Source organism: Protopterus annectens, chromosome 9.part0 (genome assembly GCF_019279795.1).
Source record: "Protopterus annectens isolate FY-2018-M chromosome 9.part0, PAN1.0, whole genome shotgun sequence".
NCBI classification, from domain to species: Eukaryota; Metazoa; Chordata; order Ceratodontiformes; family Protopteridae; genus Protopterus; species Protopterus annectens.
Window position 1 is genome coordinate 1,096,879,904 of NC_056743.1, and position 16,328 is coordinate 1,096,896,231.

The 16,328-nt window shown below is 38.1% G+C and overlaps 1 protein-coding gene across 5 annotated transcripts in view; it reads left to right on the forward strand.

The window, feature by feature from the left end:
* The window catches only part of LOC122811830 (homeobox protein Hox-D3-like), a 1,090,053-nt gene that overhangs the window by 224,614 nt on the left and 849,111 nt on the right, over positions 1-16,328 (forward strand). The window lies entirely within an intron of this gene.

Genomic DNA, 16,328 nt, shown 5'->3' on the forward strand with positions numbered 1-16,328 from the left:
TGTTGTTTTTCACTGTTTGTTTTTAATCAGATGTCCTAGACCTGTTTTTTATCAGGCAACTTTTTTGCCTCGAGTGAATTAATGGAACTTTATCAGTGCCCCACATGGAACAAAATGTTCCTGTGATGAAACAGTAGACTGCATAAGCTGGTTGATCTTTTAATATGTCTGCACATGCTGAAAAATAACTTGTGGCTGCAAAGATATTTAATGTGAAAGGATAATATCACAAAGCTCCCTGAAAGCATTGATTAGTGTATTAGCGAGATGGTTTTCCCTCTGACTTCTGAAGTAATATTTACTTTGACTTCATATGGTGCACCTTCTGTAGCTTTGCTCCATGTCTTTCCCTAAATGTGCTACATGAAAGAAGAGCTAACCATCATCATCATGTGCGAACTTTACGATCAAAGTAATGTCATGTAAGGCAAACGAAGTATTAAAAAGTTAAATCTTACAAGTAGTACTGACGTGCATTTTGGGAGAGTCATAGATTCTATTGTCTTACTTAGGATGTTTTCCCTGAACGGTTTGCCATTTCTTACTTCCCACTTCACCATGGCAACAGGAGAGTAGCACTGTCATTTAGGCATAGATCTTAACTTAATATCCTTACTTCTTCTGCCATTGTAACTGTAAAGGAACTGCAGCCTATAGGAGGTGGTGGTGTTGAGGGCAACAGTTATTGCTATATGATAATTATATGGACACATCTGTCAAATGTATATGTAAGGGTTTCACAGAGTATTAAAACAGCTGTGCACCTGCAATGGCACAGTTAAGTCTGGCAGGAATTTCACACTAGACAAACATAGGCAGCGGGAATTTCACACTAGACAAACATAGGCAGCAATGACTGTGGTGGTGGTGCTGCGGTAGTGTTGTCGCCTCACAGTAAGACGTCCTGTTCGATTCTCAGCTAGAGCGTCTTCTGTGTGGAGGCATGCGTGAATCGGCGTACCTTCGTTGAAGGTTGTGCGTCAGGGCCGGCAACTCGGCACGTAAAAATCTACTGCCAATCATTAGCGGACCAGAGTTCCACTGTGGCGACACCTAACCGGGAAAAGCCGAAAGACACAACAACAACAAACATAGGCAGCGATGGGACTTCAGTTGTTGGCTAACTGATGTTTGCAACATACTTTGCTTAATTAGTTTTAGCCATAATTGGCATTTATTTATTAATTTATTTAGTTTGCTTACTAGGGTAATACACTGATCACAATAGATCATTTGCAGGCACAGCCTGGGTGAAAAAATTAACAAAAAAAAGAACAAATTCATAAACAAAGTAATCACAGAATTTAGGTAATCCATAGGCAATTGAAGCAATATACAATAAGCAAATATGATTAACAGAGAAGAAAAACAAATGTGTATTAATTTTAATAGTAAATATGAGAGAGAAGCAGCAGCAGCTGAGAACAGAGGGTCAAAGCAGAAGTAATGCAGGTGAGGAGGACGTTAGGCTGTGTATCTAGTGGAAAAGCACTTGTAGTCAAATGTTTGATGGAAGTGTCTTTTGAGTTGAGCTCTGAATGGTGGGAAAGAGGAGACATCTTTTGGATGTAGGGGGAGGGCTTGCCAGTGTTTGGGTGCAATAATGGAGAAGGAATGGTTAGTTCAGTGCAGTTTGGTTTGGGGTGTCTGGAGTGAGGGGGCTAATTGGGAGATGTTGCAGAGATTGTAGAGGGTTTTATTATGGAATTTGGCTGCAAGGGGTGGGAAGCCACCTGGTTGAAGTAGTTTGAAAAGAAGAGACTCTAGTAGTAGCTCAGCTCTGTAGCAGATGGTAGTCACTGGGCTTTGGAGAGGTTGATACAGTAGTGTTGGTGAGTGGGGGATACTGTACACAGAGTAGATGAGTTTTTTTTTTTTTTTTTTTAGAGGCTGTAGTTGAGCAAGAAGGACTCCTTTGATTATTGCAGCTCTAGTTAGTCTGGAGAGAAAGGGAGATACTTTCCAGGGCCAGAATAAAAGAAAACTGACCTTTTTCTTGGTGCTTTCAGTGTGGGTTTGGAAGTTAAGTGACTGATCTAGCCATAAACCTAAGTATTTAAAGGACATGCTAGTTTCTATTAGAGAACCATTGAGATCTGCAATGTTGAACTTTTTAGGTTTTATTTTTAGCTTTTGTGAGGTTCCAAATGTCATACTTTTTTATTTTGGATGGGGTTTAGGAGTAGCTTATGGTTGTTTAACCAAGATTTAAAGGAGTGGAGGTCAGACTGAAGCTAGGATTGACTTGAATGTGAGGGATTGGATCAGAGAATAGTCATCTACATAAAGAGTGTTAGGAAAGTTAGGGAGATCAGGGGGCAAGTATGAATTCCGGGTTACTTGTCTTGTAAGGGGTCATGGAGGTGAAAGAGAGTAGCTGACCGTGGCTCTAAAATACCTGTTTGCTAAGAAAAAAATGTTGGAATCGGGTAACCGTGTTGACTTCTTGGAGGGAGTGAAGGAGCAGAAAGTAGTCGATAAGATCAAAAGATTTGGTAAGGTCAATAAAGAGAGCTCCTGAAAGGTTTCCTTTATCCATGTTAACAAGGATTTCATCTGTAAGTGACCATAGTGCTTTCACTGTGCTCAAGACAGCCCAGAATCCATGTTGTTTAAGAGTGAGGAAGTGGTACAGTTGAATGTAAGTAGATGGTTGTAGATTAGTTTTTCAAGTATTTGCCCTGAAGCAAATTGTCTAAACCCAAACAAGAGGAACAAACATTCTAGATCTGGTCCTCACCTTGTCAAACAGGTGCAATGCTGCAACTGTTGGATCGTCATTAGTTAAAACTGACCACAAATCAGTCACCTTCAAAATGACACTAACACCAGAACTCACAAAGGATGAAATCAGACTAAAAAACTTCACCAAGGCAAACTATACCCTCCTAGGTGAAGGGAAAAATGCATTCCAACCCCACCCCAAGCTGAAAGTGGTAGCTATGCCAAAGCTTACACTAATACCCTGTACAAACATTTGCATAGTGTATAAACTCAGCTGTACCAGACAGAATCAAAGCCAGAGCCCCAAGTAAAAGCATGCTGCCATGGTGGACTTCCAGCTTCAACAAATTCTACAATAAATGCAAAAGTTGCTGTCCAAGAAAACAAAGACATGGACCCAACAATGGAAAAGCACCCTCCTCAGCCTTAACAGGCAAATATGACAACTTGTCAAATCCTCCAACAGCTCCTTTGAGAGAAACCTAGCAAGTACTGCCAAGGATAACTATAAGGCCTTTTACAGCTACATACGTAACCTAAAGGGTAGGACCCAAGCATATGCAGAACTGGTGGTCAACGGTATCACACAAACTGACCCCACAGACATAGTGAACCTGCTAGTGGATAGGTTTGGCTAAAATAATACTCCCTTATTCCCTCCTAACTTAAACAAACCCTCCCCCAACCCCCCCCACCTTACATATCTGAAGAACAGGTCCTCAAAGCCTTGTCCAAGGCAAAGAACATGGCCTCTATGGGACCAGATGACATCCCAGGCTGTCTTCTAAACAGGCTAAAACAAGAACTAGCATCACCACTAAGTGCCCTTTTCAATTGTAGCCTAACCACAGGCTTTGTTCCTGCAGAGTGGAGAACAGCTACAGTTATACCCCTCCACAAAGGTGGCTTAACAACAGACCTGAGGAATTATAGACCCAAAAGCCTGTCCAGCCTCATCTGTAATGCCATGGAACATATTGTTATAGACCTCATAAATGAAGATATAGGTGACCTCCAAAGCCTGGATCCTACCTAATTCGGCTTCATGGAGGGCAAATCCTGTCTGTTAAATCTGGTGGATTTCTTTGCAAGTGTGATCAGGGCCATTCATGAGGGCAAATCTGTGCAGACAGCATACCTTGACTTGACAAAGGTTTTGACACAATCCCACATTCAGGCATTGCCAATAAACCTAGCAAACTGAATATAAACCCCTTCATTGTAAGATGGGTTTCCAACTGGCTCACAAACTGGACACACTATCAAAGTGGGTGACTCCATATCAATCAACAGAACTGTTAGCAGCGGGGTGCCACAGGGGTCAGTACTGGGCCCCCTACTGTTTGGTATATACTTCTCAGGAGTTCAGGTCAAAACTAAAGGGTTGTGACTGACCAAGTTTGGAGACGACTGCAAACTAGGTACAATCATTGAATCCCCAGATGATGATGTCAGTATACTCCAGGAGGGTCTCACACAGACCAATGACTTATGTATTAGTCATAGTCTCAAACTGAATGCAAAAAAAATGCATCATCATAACCTTTGGCACAAACAATGTCCCTTCACACTATCAAATCACCAACAATACCCATGAAGTGGTAAGGGACCTGGGATCACAGGTTGACTGTGACCTTAACTTTGACCATCACATGTCTACCGTTGTAAGGAAAGCTTTCTATGTAGCTCACTTGATAAGTAAAGGCATCACCTCGAAAGCAAATGAAGTTATAACCCCCCTGTACTCGGCATTTATCCCACCTGTAATTGGGTATAACACCCGATTTGGTATGTACTGTACTAAGCACCTGCAGCAATTAGAGAGACCTCAGAGGTTTCTAACAAAGAAGATCAAGGACCTCCAGCATGTGCCTTACATGGACCAACTAAAGTCCCTGTCACTATACTCTGCATTATGCAGACTTCTTAGGGGAGACTTATGCCTGGCCTACAGAGCAATCCCAAACCCAAACCTAATAAACTTACTGCATATCCATAAATCAAATGGGTCTAGGGCTACCTGTTTAAGGGACTTAAATATGGCCTGCAACTTAAATAGGACATGCTGGAGGGACAGATTTATCTCCCAGTCACTGCCACGTCTTTGGAACAGGCTACCCATTCATGTGAAACAGAGCATCTCTATGACACTGTTCAAGAGGAATCTGGACGAGTAGATAGGGCTCCATAAATTCTTACCAGGGATAGTGCCCACAACCCTCCTGGAAATAGGCAGTCATCACCAACTGCAATCTTGGGTATTGACTAGTACTTCTACAGTATTACATTGGGTTGAAATGGCGAGGGTTAAAATGAACTCTGGGTCAATAGCCTAGTAATCTCCTATGGTCCTATGATCCTATTTAAAAAAATGTAGGGAGGGTGGACACAGGGTGGAAGTGGGAGGCATTTTCTGACTGAGGATGTTTGGGAAGGGGTTTAACAAGAGCAGTTTTCCATATGTGTTGCATTGTGCTTTGAGTTAAGCAGAGGTCATACATATGGAGAAGAGATGTGGTAAGGAAGTGTTTGCTGAGTGATATAAACCAAGGGAGTAGGTTGGATGCTCCAGGGGGTGCATCCAGGAGTATGTTGTCAAGTAGGGGACTAAGGTCTTTGTGTGTAATTTCCTTTAAATAGAAGAGGGGATAAAAAGAGGGAGGCTGAATGAGTTGAGAGGAGAGGTAGAGGTTGTAGTATGAAGAAGATAGCTGAATTTCTTGAGAAAGTCAGAGGTTGATAGCTGGCCTTGAAAGGTCTGCATGGTGATAGTTGAGGATGTGAGATCAGGGGAATTTTGGCCTCTGAGATGATTTACTTCCTGCTGAAAATGTCTGGGCTTGTCTAGTTGATAAATGTATTTGTTTTTTTAAATAGTTGGTTTTGTGCTTGAGTATTGCTTGCTTTGCTAGGTTACATAGAGAGGTAAAAGCAGTACAATTTTCTGGTGAGGGGTTTTGTCTCCATGAAGACCACACATTATTTACAGACTTTCTTAAAAGTGACCACCATCAGCTCATTGGAAACAACAAAAATAGAAATAATACTTGTGCAATGTAAAATCTTAGCACTTGTTAGTCGGGCTGGCATGATCAGTCCCATGAATAACATAAACATTTGTTTTAAATATATATGTTTATCCTTTGGTATCAGTGGTGTACATTAGGGGCCCAGTCCTTGAAACAGTTTTCTCAGTTACCATTTTGCCATGTAGCCACTGTTTGCTGTCCTGTGGTAGAACTCTGTGGCCTCATTCTTATGTTGAAACACATGCTGTGTATCGGTCTAGCACATCTGACATCACTGTGTCCAAACAAAACCCTCCGTTTCTATTAAAGAGTAACATGGCTGTCATAGTGTTCCTAGATGCATGCATGGTACTTCAGTAAGCAAAAGTAAAAGTATCTGCAGTGGCCCATGTACTTTAGGCCTTTCCAATGCGGCTTATAGCTCTCCGAGTCTTAGTGAATGTTTGTACAATTCTCTGTCTGATGAGACACAGACAAAAATGTGCAGTGCCATTTTGTTTCATAAATGCTTTGAATTCATTCAATGTGAAGTGGGCACCATTAGCACTAACAGTTTGCTCAGGCAAGATATTTTTGAATCATTGTCGTTAATACTGATATTGTCTTGTCAGATATTGCCGACTCCAAACAGATGAATTTGAGTCACTTTAAGTGCATGTTTTCACTACAATGATAGACACCCAAGTCCTTAAGCTGACCAGAAAGTTCACATATAATGCCAGGATAGAGTAGGTCATTCTCATGGATACAGAGGTGCTGGCATACCTCTCAACCTCTTATACCAAGAAGTCTGGACAAAGCCATATATAAAAGTGGGACAAAGGCCCAAAAATGGGAACAATTTTTAAATGCTGCTCTCACAGTCTTAGAAAGTCGATAGAGTAATAGATTTTACATTAGCATGGATTTTCTGAATGGTATGAAGTCTGAAACTCAAATGTCTGTCATTATTTTTTAACTTCAGTCTTTAATGATTTGCCACTAATTTGCCAGAATTTGCATGAAAAATGGGACAAAAATATAAGGCAAAAATCTGGACATTCTGTGAAAATCTGTACAGCTGAGAGGTATGCTTTGCATGTAATTTGCTCCATCTGTTTTCTAAATGTCCTACCCCAATTCTTGTATCTTCTTTACAAAATTCAGTACCTCGGTTACAGTTGGTTTAGATTTTGAATTCCATTTTCTAGTTACTGTTTTTTGGCAGCCAATAGTATTAAACTTAGTAAGGCTTAGTGTGTCTAGGCAATTCAGATCCCATGTCCCAGCTCAAAAGTGTAATTTCCTTGCTTACAGTTATTTTTTCACCCAAAATTATATTAGTTTTATTTCTTCAGTGTTACATTTTTGTAATTCAATTTTGTACTATGAGATAATGACCAGAAGGCCTGAGCTGTCTAGTTATATCAAAATTTTTATTTTATTTTATTTATTTATTTTATTTTATTTGTATTTTATTTTACATTTGTTAACCAGGATGGTCCGACTGGACACAGGTCCATTTTCAGCAGAGGCCCGGGGAGAAAAGCTCCACAGTAAGTAACATTTTACACAATATGTTAAAATACAGTATACAGAGAATTTTCAAACAATATGTTAAAATACAGTATACAGCAGAAGACATAGCAAGACCTATATATATATATATATATATATATATATATATATATATATATATATATGTATATATATATGTATATAAAGTAATAGTTACACATGGTTAATATCAGAATAAGCATACAAATTCAATCAGCATTAGGAGAAGACCTAGACTGTAATATGTATTACAGTAGGTATATTAGGAAGTGAGGTATATTAGTGGAATAATTTGAGGACTTTTATGTAATGCATGGGCATAGCCACGTATTGTTTAAGTGTGTTCTAAGTGAGTTTTTAAAGTGAGAAGAGGTAGGGGCAAAAATCAGAGCAGGAGGGAAATTATACCAGGTTCTAGCTATGGAGTGGGAAAACAGTGCTTTTCCTACAGTATTTACTGCAATATGTACTATATGTGGAAATGAACTTGACCACGTTGATGACCTGTTTAGCAGAAGGAAACAAGCAAAGAAATAAATTCTCCAGTAATTCAAAGGTTTACATAATTTAGAGTTATCACTATTATATCCTAGTTACTTGTTTTTATTAGTTGTTGTTAGTACATTATACTAATTGTGGTATTCTACAATGTAGATAAGAACGCGAGTTGCCTTCGTGCATTGGACGTGAGGAAACTTGTATGGATATAATGTCTGTCTCATATGTATATGATGTTTTCTGCATGTATTAAAGTGTTCATTTTTCATATGCTGCTGGTTCTATGCCTTGTCTATTTCTGAAATAATTTTTAAACCAAGGACCCAATGTTAATGTCAGGAAGGTTTGTTATTGATTTTTTTCTGTTATGAGTAAGGAGTTTCCCTGCACAGAAGCATTCTGAACTCTAAAAAAATGTATTAGGGAGAACTTTTGAACTTTAGAGGAAGAATTACTGAAAGAATTTCACATGCTGAGAAAATCTCAAGGTAGTTGTAAATATTTCAGAACACTCCTCCAGATGACAGGATTGGTTGAGTGCTTCTGTATCTGTGTTTTAAAGGTGCTTTCAAAAAGGACTGCAGTTCACTTTCATGTAGCTAGGTTATATTTTGTTTGAGGAGGAACCGCTGTTATGCAACGTGGGCTTAATGATAAGACTTTGTGAGTGAGAAAGTGTGAAGCTGAGATATGTTTAAACATCTCTATGAATAATGCTGTCATTGTGCTGTCAGCTGTACCTAAAATGTTATAACAAAGTGTAGTATTCTTAAGTAAATGACTGCTTCTGCAGGTCACAATATCTTTTCCAGTGCACGGTATGGAAGTTTAAAAATAACTTTTTTATGTTCCTTGATTGCAATGCTTAGTTTTGGAATATACACAGAGCAAATGGTGCTCTGGTCAGATTCATTGTTCTTATACTGAGAAGGGATAGTTGGTTATTACCTAGGTTTATAAGTACAGACATGTTTGGGGAAAGGAAATTATAATCAGATTCTTTACTATAACATCTATCTTCACTGTGGTTATTGATACTTCAGCATAAACACTTCAAAAATGTATCTGTCAGTCTCTTGGTGTTGGAGAGAGAAATTTATTTTATGTTCTTCTTTTTCTTCTATTTTTTTGTAGCGGAGGCTGCTCTGGGACAACATTTTCACATTTAAGAAACCACAGTGACCCTTAAGTCTTCTAGAAGCTTATGCTTTGGAGGGTACAGAAGGTCGAGTATCATGTAAATGTGGATTTTCTGTTCTTATGGGGTTTGGGGAAGAGTTTTTCTTTCTTTTGTAACAATTTTATGAGCAAATTATATTGAGGTTAATGGAACATACAGCAATCATATGCGCCAAATTTCTATTGTAATAAAGGAATGATGTTGACATAAATTGTTTAAGACTACAGCTTCTGCATAAAAGCATAAAAATACATTCTAGAAATGCAGTGTAAAAACACATCAGTAGCTGATCACACATCATAGGGGAACATAAAAATAATAATAATTTGTAAAACACACTGATGTTACAAATAAAAAGAGTATAGCATATTACAAAAGTATGAAGAACAACACAGTCAATTTCCTATTGTACTGTAAGGTGCTGTATTGCCAATTAAATAAGTGTGCCATTAATGAAACATGAAGGAGAAAATATATTTCATTCAAGGGCAACTCTCTAGCTTTCTAGAAATAGACATATATAGTGAGGATAGGACAGTGGAAACAAGCTTTTATAGGAGGATATTAAACTAGTAGTGAACCTACCACAGCAGCATGTCTTTATATTTAATTATTGCTGTCATTCTAACCTTTCTTGATATTTAATTATAGCTGTAATTCAATAGCTATGTAAATGTCATTAGGTGTAAACACAGTTGAGAAATTCCAATGTAGACAATTTTAGAAAGGGAAATTACACATGTGGGGAGTTTTGTTCCGCACATCCATGTGACCCTTGTGATTCTATATGAATTAACATTCAGATTATATAGCCTTGGGGATAAGGGGATATCATTACCTCCAATATTCTCTCCATTGTATCAGTATATTGGATTTAACTAAACTCATAAAATTATTCCAGTTTTAACATTATGGGATTCAATGTAACATCAGGCTTCCAACTCCACTTTACTCTCCTTCAAAATAAGCTTTGAAATGCACTTTTCATGCAGGCATTTTAGTCATTTAAAGATTAGTTCATCTCACAAAGCATTTATTTTTTTATGCACGCTTAACATTATATGAATATGTTCACAAACAAACACACAAACACACACACACGCACACACACACACACACACACACACACACACACACACACACACACACACACACACACACACACACACACACAATTGCATATTTTTAATGGCTCCAATATTAAAAGGTAAGTGTGGGTAAGATTACATGTCGAACTACAAACACACACATTTATTTTATGGAGTCCCTAAATTGCTAAAAAAGTGTATGCTTGAATTGTTATATCAGAAACTGCAGGAAGGGGAGACTTATTTCAGCACGAGGTTATTAAATGAAGACCAATTGTGACAAACATTTATTACTTCCAGAACTTTATTTTGTTTGACATTCGTTTATTGGGAAAATGAGAGTTTATTTCAGTTCCCTTGATGTGAAGCTTCAAACATTGATATCATTTTTTTGGATTTTAGCAAAGCTTTTTTTTCAGAATTATTCATACCAACTAATGTTAAAATATGTAATGTTACAGTTAACAACAATACTACTGCTTAGAAATAGCACTGGTTAAAAAACGGACACACTTGTGAAAATTGGAAGCACTAAGAGTCCTGAGATTAGTCATGCTACCGATGTATCCCAGGACCAGTATTAGGTCCAATTTATTTATTCTTTATTTCATCATTATTAATTTAGGTAGTTTAATTGCATGTATTGTGTATGCTAATTGCATTAAATCTGCTAGTATTGTATTCATTCCTCATTAGGGAGGATAAAACAGCCTTCTAGCATCTTCTTATTACAATTTATGACTGATGTATGCAAAATTAATTAACGTTAAAAGGTGTCATAATAGTAGTAAAGGGAGGGTTTAATACAGGTGAATATATGAGGATTAGCCACTGTTTTGGCTAAAGGTGCAGAATCCATTAACTTGGGTATATTAACTAACAACAGGTTTTATTTTCTGGACATGTATGACATATGTGCATATATGGAAACAAAACTCTTGAGGGCATTGCCAAGTGTATTAAACTGAATTTCCCTGACATTTTACTGTCCTTGTACAGAAACGTTATATGGAACAAAGTTAAATTTGTTTCACCACTTTGGAGCCTTTATGTAAAAATGATGGTTTGAACGACTGACCAAATTTAATGACTGCTTACAAAGACCTTGACTAAAGTCATGTCTTTTCTCATACTATGAGGACATCTTATGATCTGTAAACATTTTCCTTAACTCATAGAAAACAGCAGTAGCTTCATTTTAGCATACAGATTTATACTAGATGAGTTTTTGCAGTCCTTATTAAAGCTAGAAATATGACATATATATGATCTAAGAGGAGGATGATACTATTTTTTAAGGATGGACTTTGTGTACTGATATGTTAGAGAATGCTATAGTGCTGAATAATTAAAACTGAAAATTGACAAGTTTGACAGTGATGTAAAGCATAAACTGGTTTAGTGTTATTGGTCAGGCATTAAGCGAACGTACACTTTCTTGCCTGTATGAATGTATTTTGAATATAGGTTCATATGCTCATAGGTTCATAGGATGATACTAGGCTATTGGCCCAGAGGCTCTTATAAGCCTAGCCAAGAATTTCGCCCATGTTCCCTCAAAATCAGCACCTGTTTCCCCTGTCCAGCACGGACACAAGTGAGATCTCAGGGGTGCATTTTCTGTTTCCCATCCAGTCGTCCAGATTCCTCTTAAAGAGGGATAGAGAGGTACTCTGCTTGACATGGAGAGGAGTCCATTCCACAAAAGGGGGAGTCTTTGGGACACAAATCTATCCCATCAAAACAAGTTCTGTTAACGTCACAGACCAGGTTAAGGCCTTGTGTGTGGAGTTTGTCTTACGAATATGCAGCAACTCCATCAAGGCTGGATCTGAGATGGCCTTGTATGCCAGACTCAGGTCACTTCTGAGCAGTCTGTATGAGATTGAGTAGAGGGACAGGGCTTTTAACCTATCTGTATAGGATAGGTGTTAGAGATCCTGGATTTTCCTGGTCAGGAGCCTCTGTGGTCTCTCCCAACTGCTGCATGTGCTTGGCAAGGTACTCGCTGAAAGGAACATTGTACTCAATAATGGGTCTGATAAGGGAGCAGTACTGGGTTGTTATGTCCTCCTTGTTCCTGGATGAAATACCCTTATTTATGAGGTGAACCATGTATAAAGTCTTCCATACAAAGGAGGCAACGTGGTGGTCAAAAGTGAGGTTGCCATCAACCTGGGTGCCCAAGTCCCTCACGACTGATTGCATGCTTAGTACATTGTTATTAATGTGGTATTTAGTGGGGATGCCATTTTCCCCAAAGGTGAGCCAGTTAGCTATCCATCTGGTAACAAACAGGTTGATGCCTAGTTGGGAGAGTTTATCTATTATTCTCAAGTGGGGAATAGTGTCAAAGGTTTTGGCTAGGTTAAGGTAGGTGGTGTGCACCGTCTTCCCCTTGTCCATGGCTTTGGTGGCTGGTTCAAAGAAGCCAACCAAGTGTAACAGGCATGATCTCCCTTTGACAAAACCAAACTGTGTGGGGTCAAGCGTTTGGAGGTTGCCAATGTCCTTGTTTATAAGGGCCATGATAATGCTTTCCATGGCCTTCTAGATCAGGCTAGTTAGGCTGATGGGCCTATAATTGCCTGGGTCAGTGGATGCTCCACTTTTGTGCAGAGGGAGCACAGTAGCTGTCCTCCATTCAGCTGGGATGAAGCTGATGCTCAGGCTTAGGTTGTGTAGGGTGCCTAATGGAGCTGAGGGCTCATGCCTGAGTTCATGCAGGATACAACCAGGAATGTTGTTGGGTCCCATGGAGACTGTATGTTTTGCCTTTGAGAGGGCATTAAGGACCTGTTCCCTGGTAATGAGGGGAGGGGTGCAGGTGCTGGGGATGCCCTGGTTTACTGATGGGGGGACAGGGGGGTGAAGTTTTCACTGAACCTGTCTGCAAGCAGGTTGGCTATATCTATGGCATTTGTGTATGTAGTGCTATTGACCACCAGTTCAGAGCAGATTTGGGTGTTGCCTTTGAGATCGTGGACATATGTGAAGAAGGCCTTGTGATTGTCCTTAGTGGATATGGCCAATTTGGACTCGAAGTTAGCCTTGCCTTATTACTGTCGTATATTTTGGCTGAAAGTGAATCTATTGTATTTTCTTAAAGGCACAGGATTGAAATAGAGATAGAGCAGGATCCTGCCAGTGGTTTCAGACAAACAGCTGCATTAAGTCTGAATACAGGTAAACAGCTGTAGTCCCGAACTTATAAATACACTAGGCAAACTTTCTACCACTTTGCACCAAGCACTGATAATGCCTAAAATGTACTTTTTTGTCTATCATGCTGTTTATTAAAAGCAGGAGATGCTTCTCCCAAAATATTGACATATAAAAAAATGTAGGTACGCCACAATCTTACATAACTATGGTCAAAGAGTAAAAAGCATATATTTTTAATTATGTTCTACAAAGTATGGCTGTAATACTAATAGCCATGCAGTGCTGTAAGCAGCTATTGTTATAGACTTAATATATAGGTAAGAGAGTGTTACACTGTAGTATAAGCACATTTGTTGGGATTTATTCAAGATGGAGATGACTGAATGACCAAACAGAGGTAGAGTTAGTATTACGTATATAAAACATCACCTAACAATATATTAATGTTACTTTGCAGTGGTTTAGGCATTTTAGGAATTTATAATTTGTCAATGAATTTAAGTGTTCTTTTTTTCTGATTTTTTGATCTGTCAGTCTGCAAATTGTATTAGTTCCCCTTCAGTTTAAATCTTGCATAAGTTTTTACTGGAGAGTATATGCACATTATCACCCTGTTGGAGAAAGTCCGTTCTCCAGTAGGGCGATGATGTACAGTTAGCCCAATATCTAATCATAATAAAAACTGCAGTGGTGTTCTACTGTCTTGGTACCCAGTTTAACATATGTAAGTGGTTAACATCACATTATTAATAAGTTTACTGCTTGCAGGCACAGGCTTGACAGGCTGCAGGGTTTAAAGTGTAACATTTTAACATTTGAGTAAGTGTACGATGTGGTTTGTACTTCTGCTATTCTAAAGTGCCAGTCAGAACCGAGTGTTTTCAACAACATAAACACATTTCCTAATCCCGGTTAATCTACTGTTACATGGAGGAGAATTATATGTTCTTCTTCTCTATATCTCAACTGGAAAACAACTCTGCAGTATTTTAAATGATTGAAATTCAGTCATCTTACCAATAGACCAGTTGACAAATAAACTAAAAATCTTTCATCAGAAGTCACATTAATTGATTATGTGTAATGTACTGTTAACACAAAGTCATGCTTTATAAAAAACAGACTTTAGACTCTCTCTTTTTTCCCATGATAGAATGATCCAATTTAGTACTTAGTAGCAGAGATTATGGGGGGGGGGGGGCACATCACCTACATTGGGTACAGGAGGACTTCTTTTCTGCAAAAATCTCTTTATTTGCTTTTGTTTGTTTCTGTTAGCTGAAGTGTGTTTTGCTGGTTTAGATCGGACATTTGTGATGTGTGTCCTGTGCTGACAACTAGTTCTCAGTGAGTTGGCATTCACTGAGGTGTCTGTTGAGTAAATAACATAGATCCACATTTTTACACAATAGTCATTTATTTTTGTTTGTGTTAAGATGGTCAGGCTTTCTTGTTCAGATATGCCCATCTACATAGTGTAGAAGCATTTCCACAATTTAAGCTAATATTTTATTTCCATGGCAATCCCCACAGTTTCTATGAACACAGTGTTATGACCTGACCATTTAAAATTTAACTAAAACAGCTGTATCACATTCACTTAATGGTAAGATAAACTATAGAAGTCACATTTTTCCTTCAGCTAGTCTTAACTGATCTCATTGCACATTTCTGTTTACTGGGATTTATTTCACATTAAGTGTCATACTAAATGACTTGAACTAATCTTTTGCTGTTTTCCCTTTCGGATTAACTCTGTTTCAAGTGTATTATTTGGGAAAGACATTATTTTTATCGCAGGTCATGAACTCTGCTGTCTAGATTTCTAGGAAAGTACAAACACAGATTCTTCTGTCTGTGACATTTTGTGTCGCATACCTATGTGCTTCTGCCATACACTAAGTTTTTTTTCTCATCTTGGTACTTTTTTAAATGCTCTTTAGGTAGTGATAGAGAAAATATGTATTTTTTATTAATGTGCACAAATGAATTTTTAAAGCCCTGCAGTCACCATTAGAATGTATAAATATATTAGTTAATTCTAAAACTGTTTAAGAAAGCAGAAGATACAGCTTTATGTACATACCTTTCAACTGTACAGATTTGTGCCTCCTATTTTTGGTCTGTTTTTCATATAATTGTGGTTTTCTGGCAAATTAGTAGCAAATAATTAAAGACTGAAGTTAGAAAATCAAGACAGAAATTTGAGTTTCAGACATCATAACCTTCAAAAAATTCATGTGTTTGGAGGGTCGCCTAATGGTTAAGGTGTTTGACTTGCAAGCACAAGGTGCAGGGTTTGAGCCTCACAAGGGATAATTGGCTAGGCTTAAAATGGCATGCATGGGCAATTAGCTTAGTACTAATGTATGAACTTGTAATGCAAAATTTGTTATTCTATCAAGTTTGTAAGAGCGATATTTAAAAATTGTCCCTATTCTTGGGTCTTTGTCCCATTTTTATTGATGGATTTGTCCAGATTTCTTGCTCTAAGAGGTTGAAAGGTATGATTATGTAGTCTGAATAGAATTTGGCTGCTGTGGCTGTCAAATTATGTGCTCAGTATACACTAGTGGAATATGCCTTTGCATTTAGAAGATATTCTTTGAATGCTCATATCTCTGGAAAATAAATCATATCTGTAGACTTGAAGTGGAATTTTCTTTTTCTAACGCATGATAAAATAGGTCTTGTACCTTCTAGATAATAGTATCATGGGCCAGAGACTGGACAGCTTTGGTCATTTTATGGCACTGAGGCACAGAAATGTTTCCATATGCCCTTATGTAATGTTACATTGCTTTTGCTGAAGTTGTACTACTATGATCAGTGTGTTTTTTATTTTCATCAAAAGCATTTATTTCTCTCTTATCACAACAGATGGAGTAACAGGTCTCCACTATACCTCCATATACTGTTCTATAATTGCTTCTGAGTGGAAGGTGGCTAAATGAAAGTAGGTAGAGAGCAAAGATGCATGAATAATATATTTTTGGGGAGATGAGGAAGGACTGATGTATTCAGTCCGAAATGGATATTTGAGGGTTTTATTTGCTGAACTTCTTTACCTTTCCTTTTGTGAGTTTTATTTTTGAGTTTTTGTTTAGC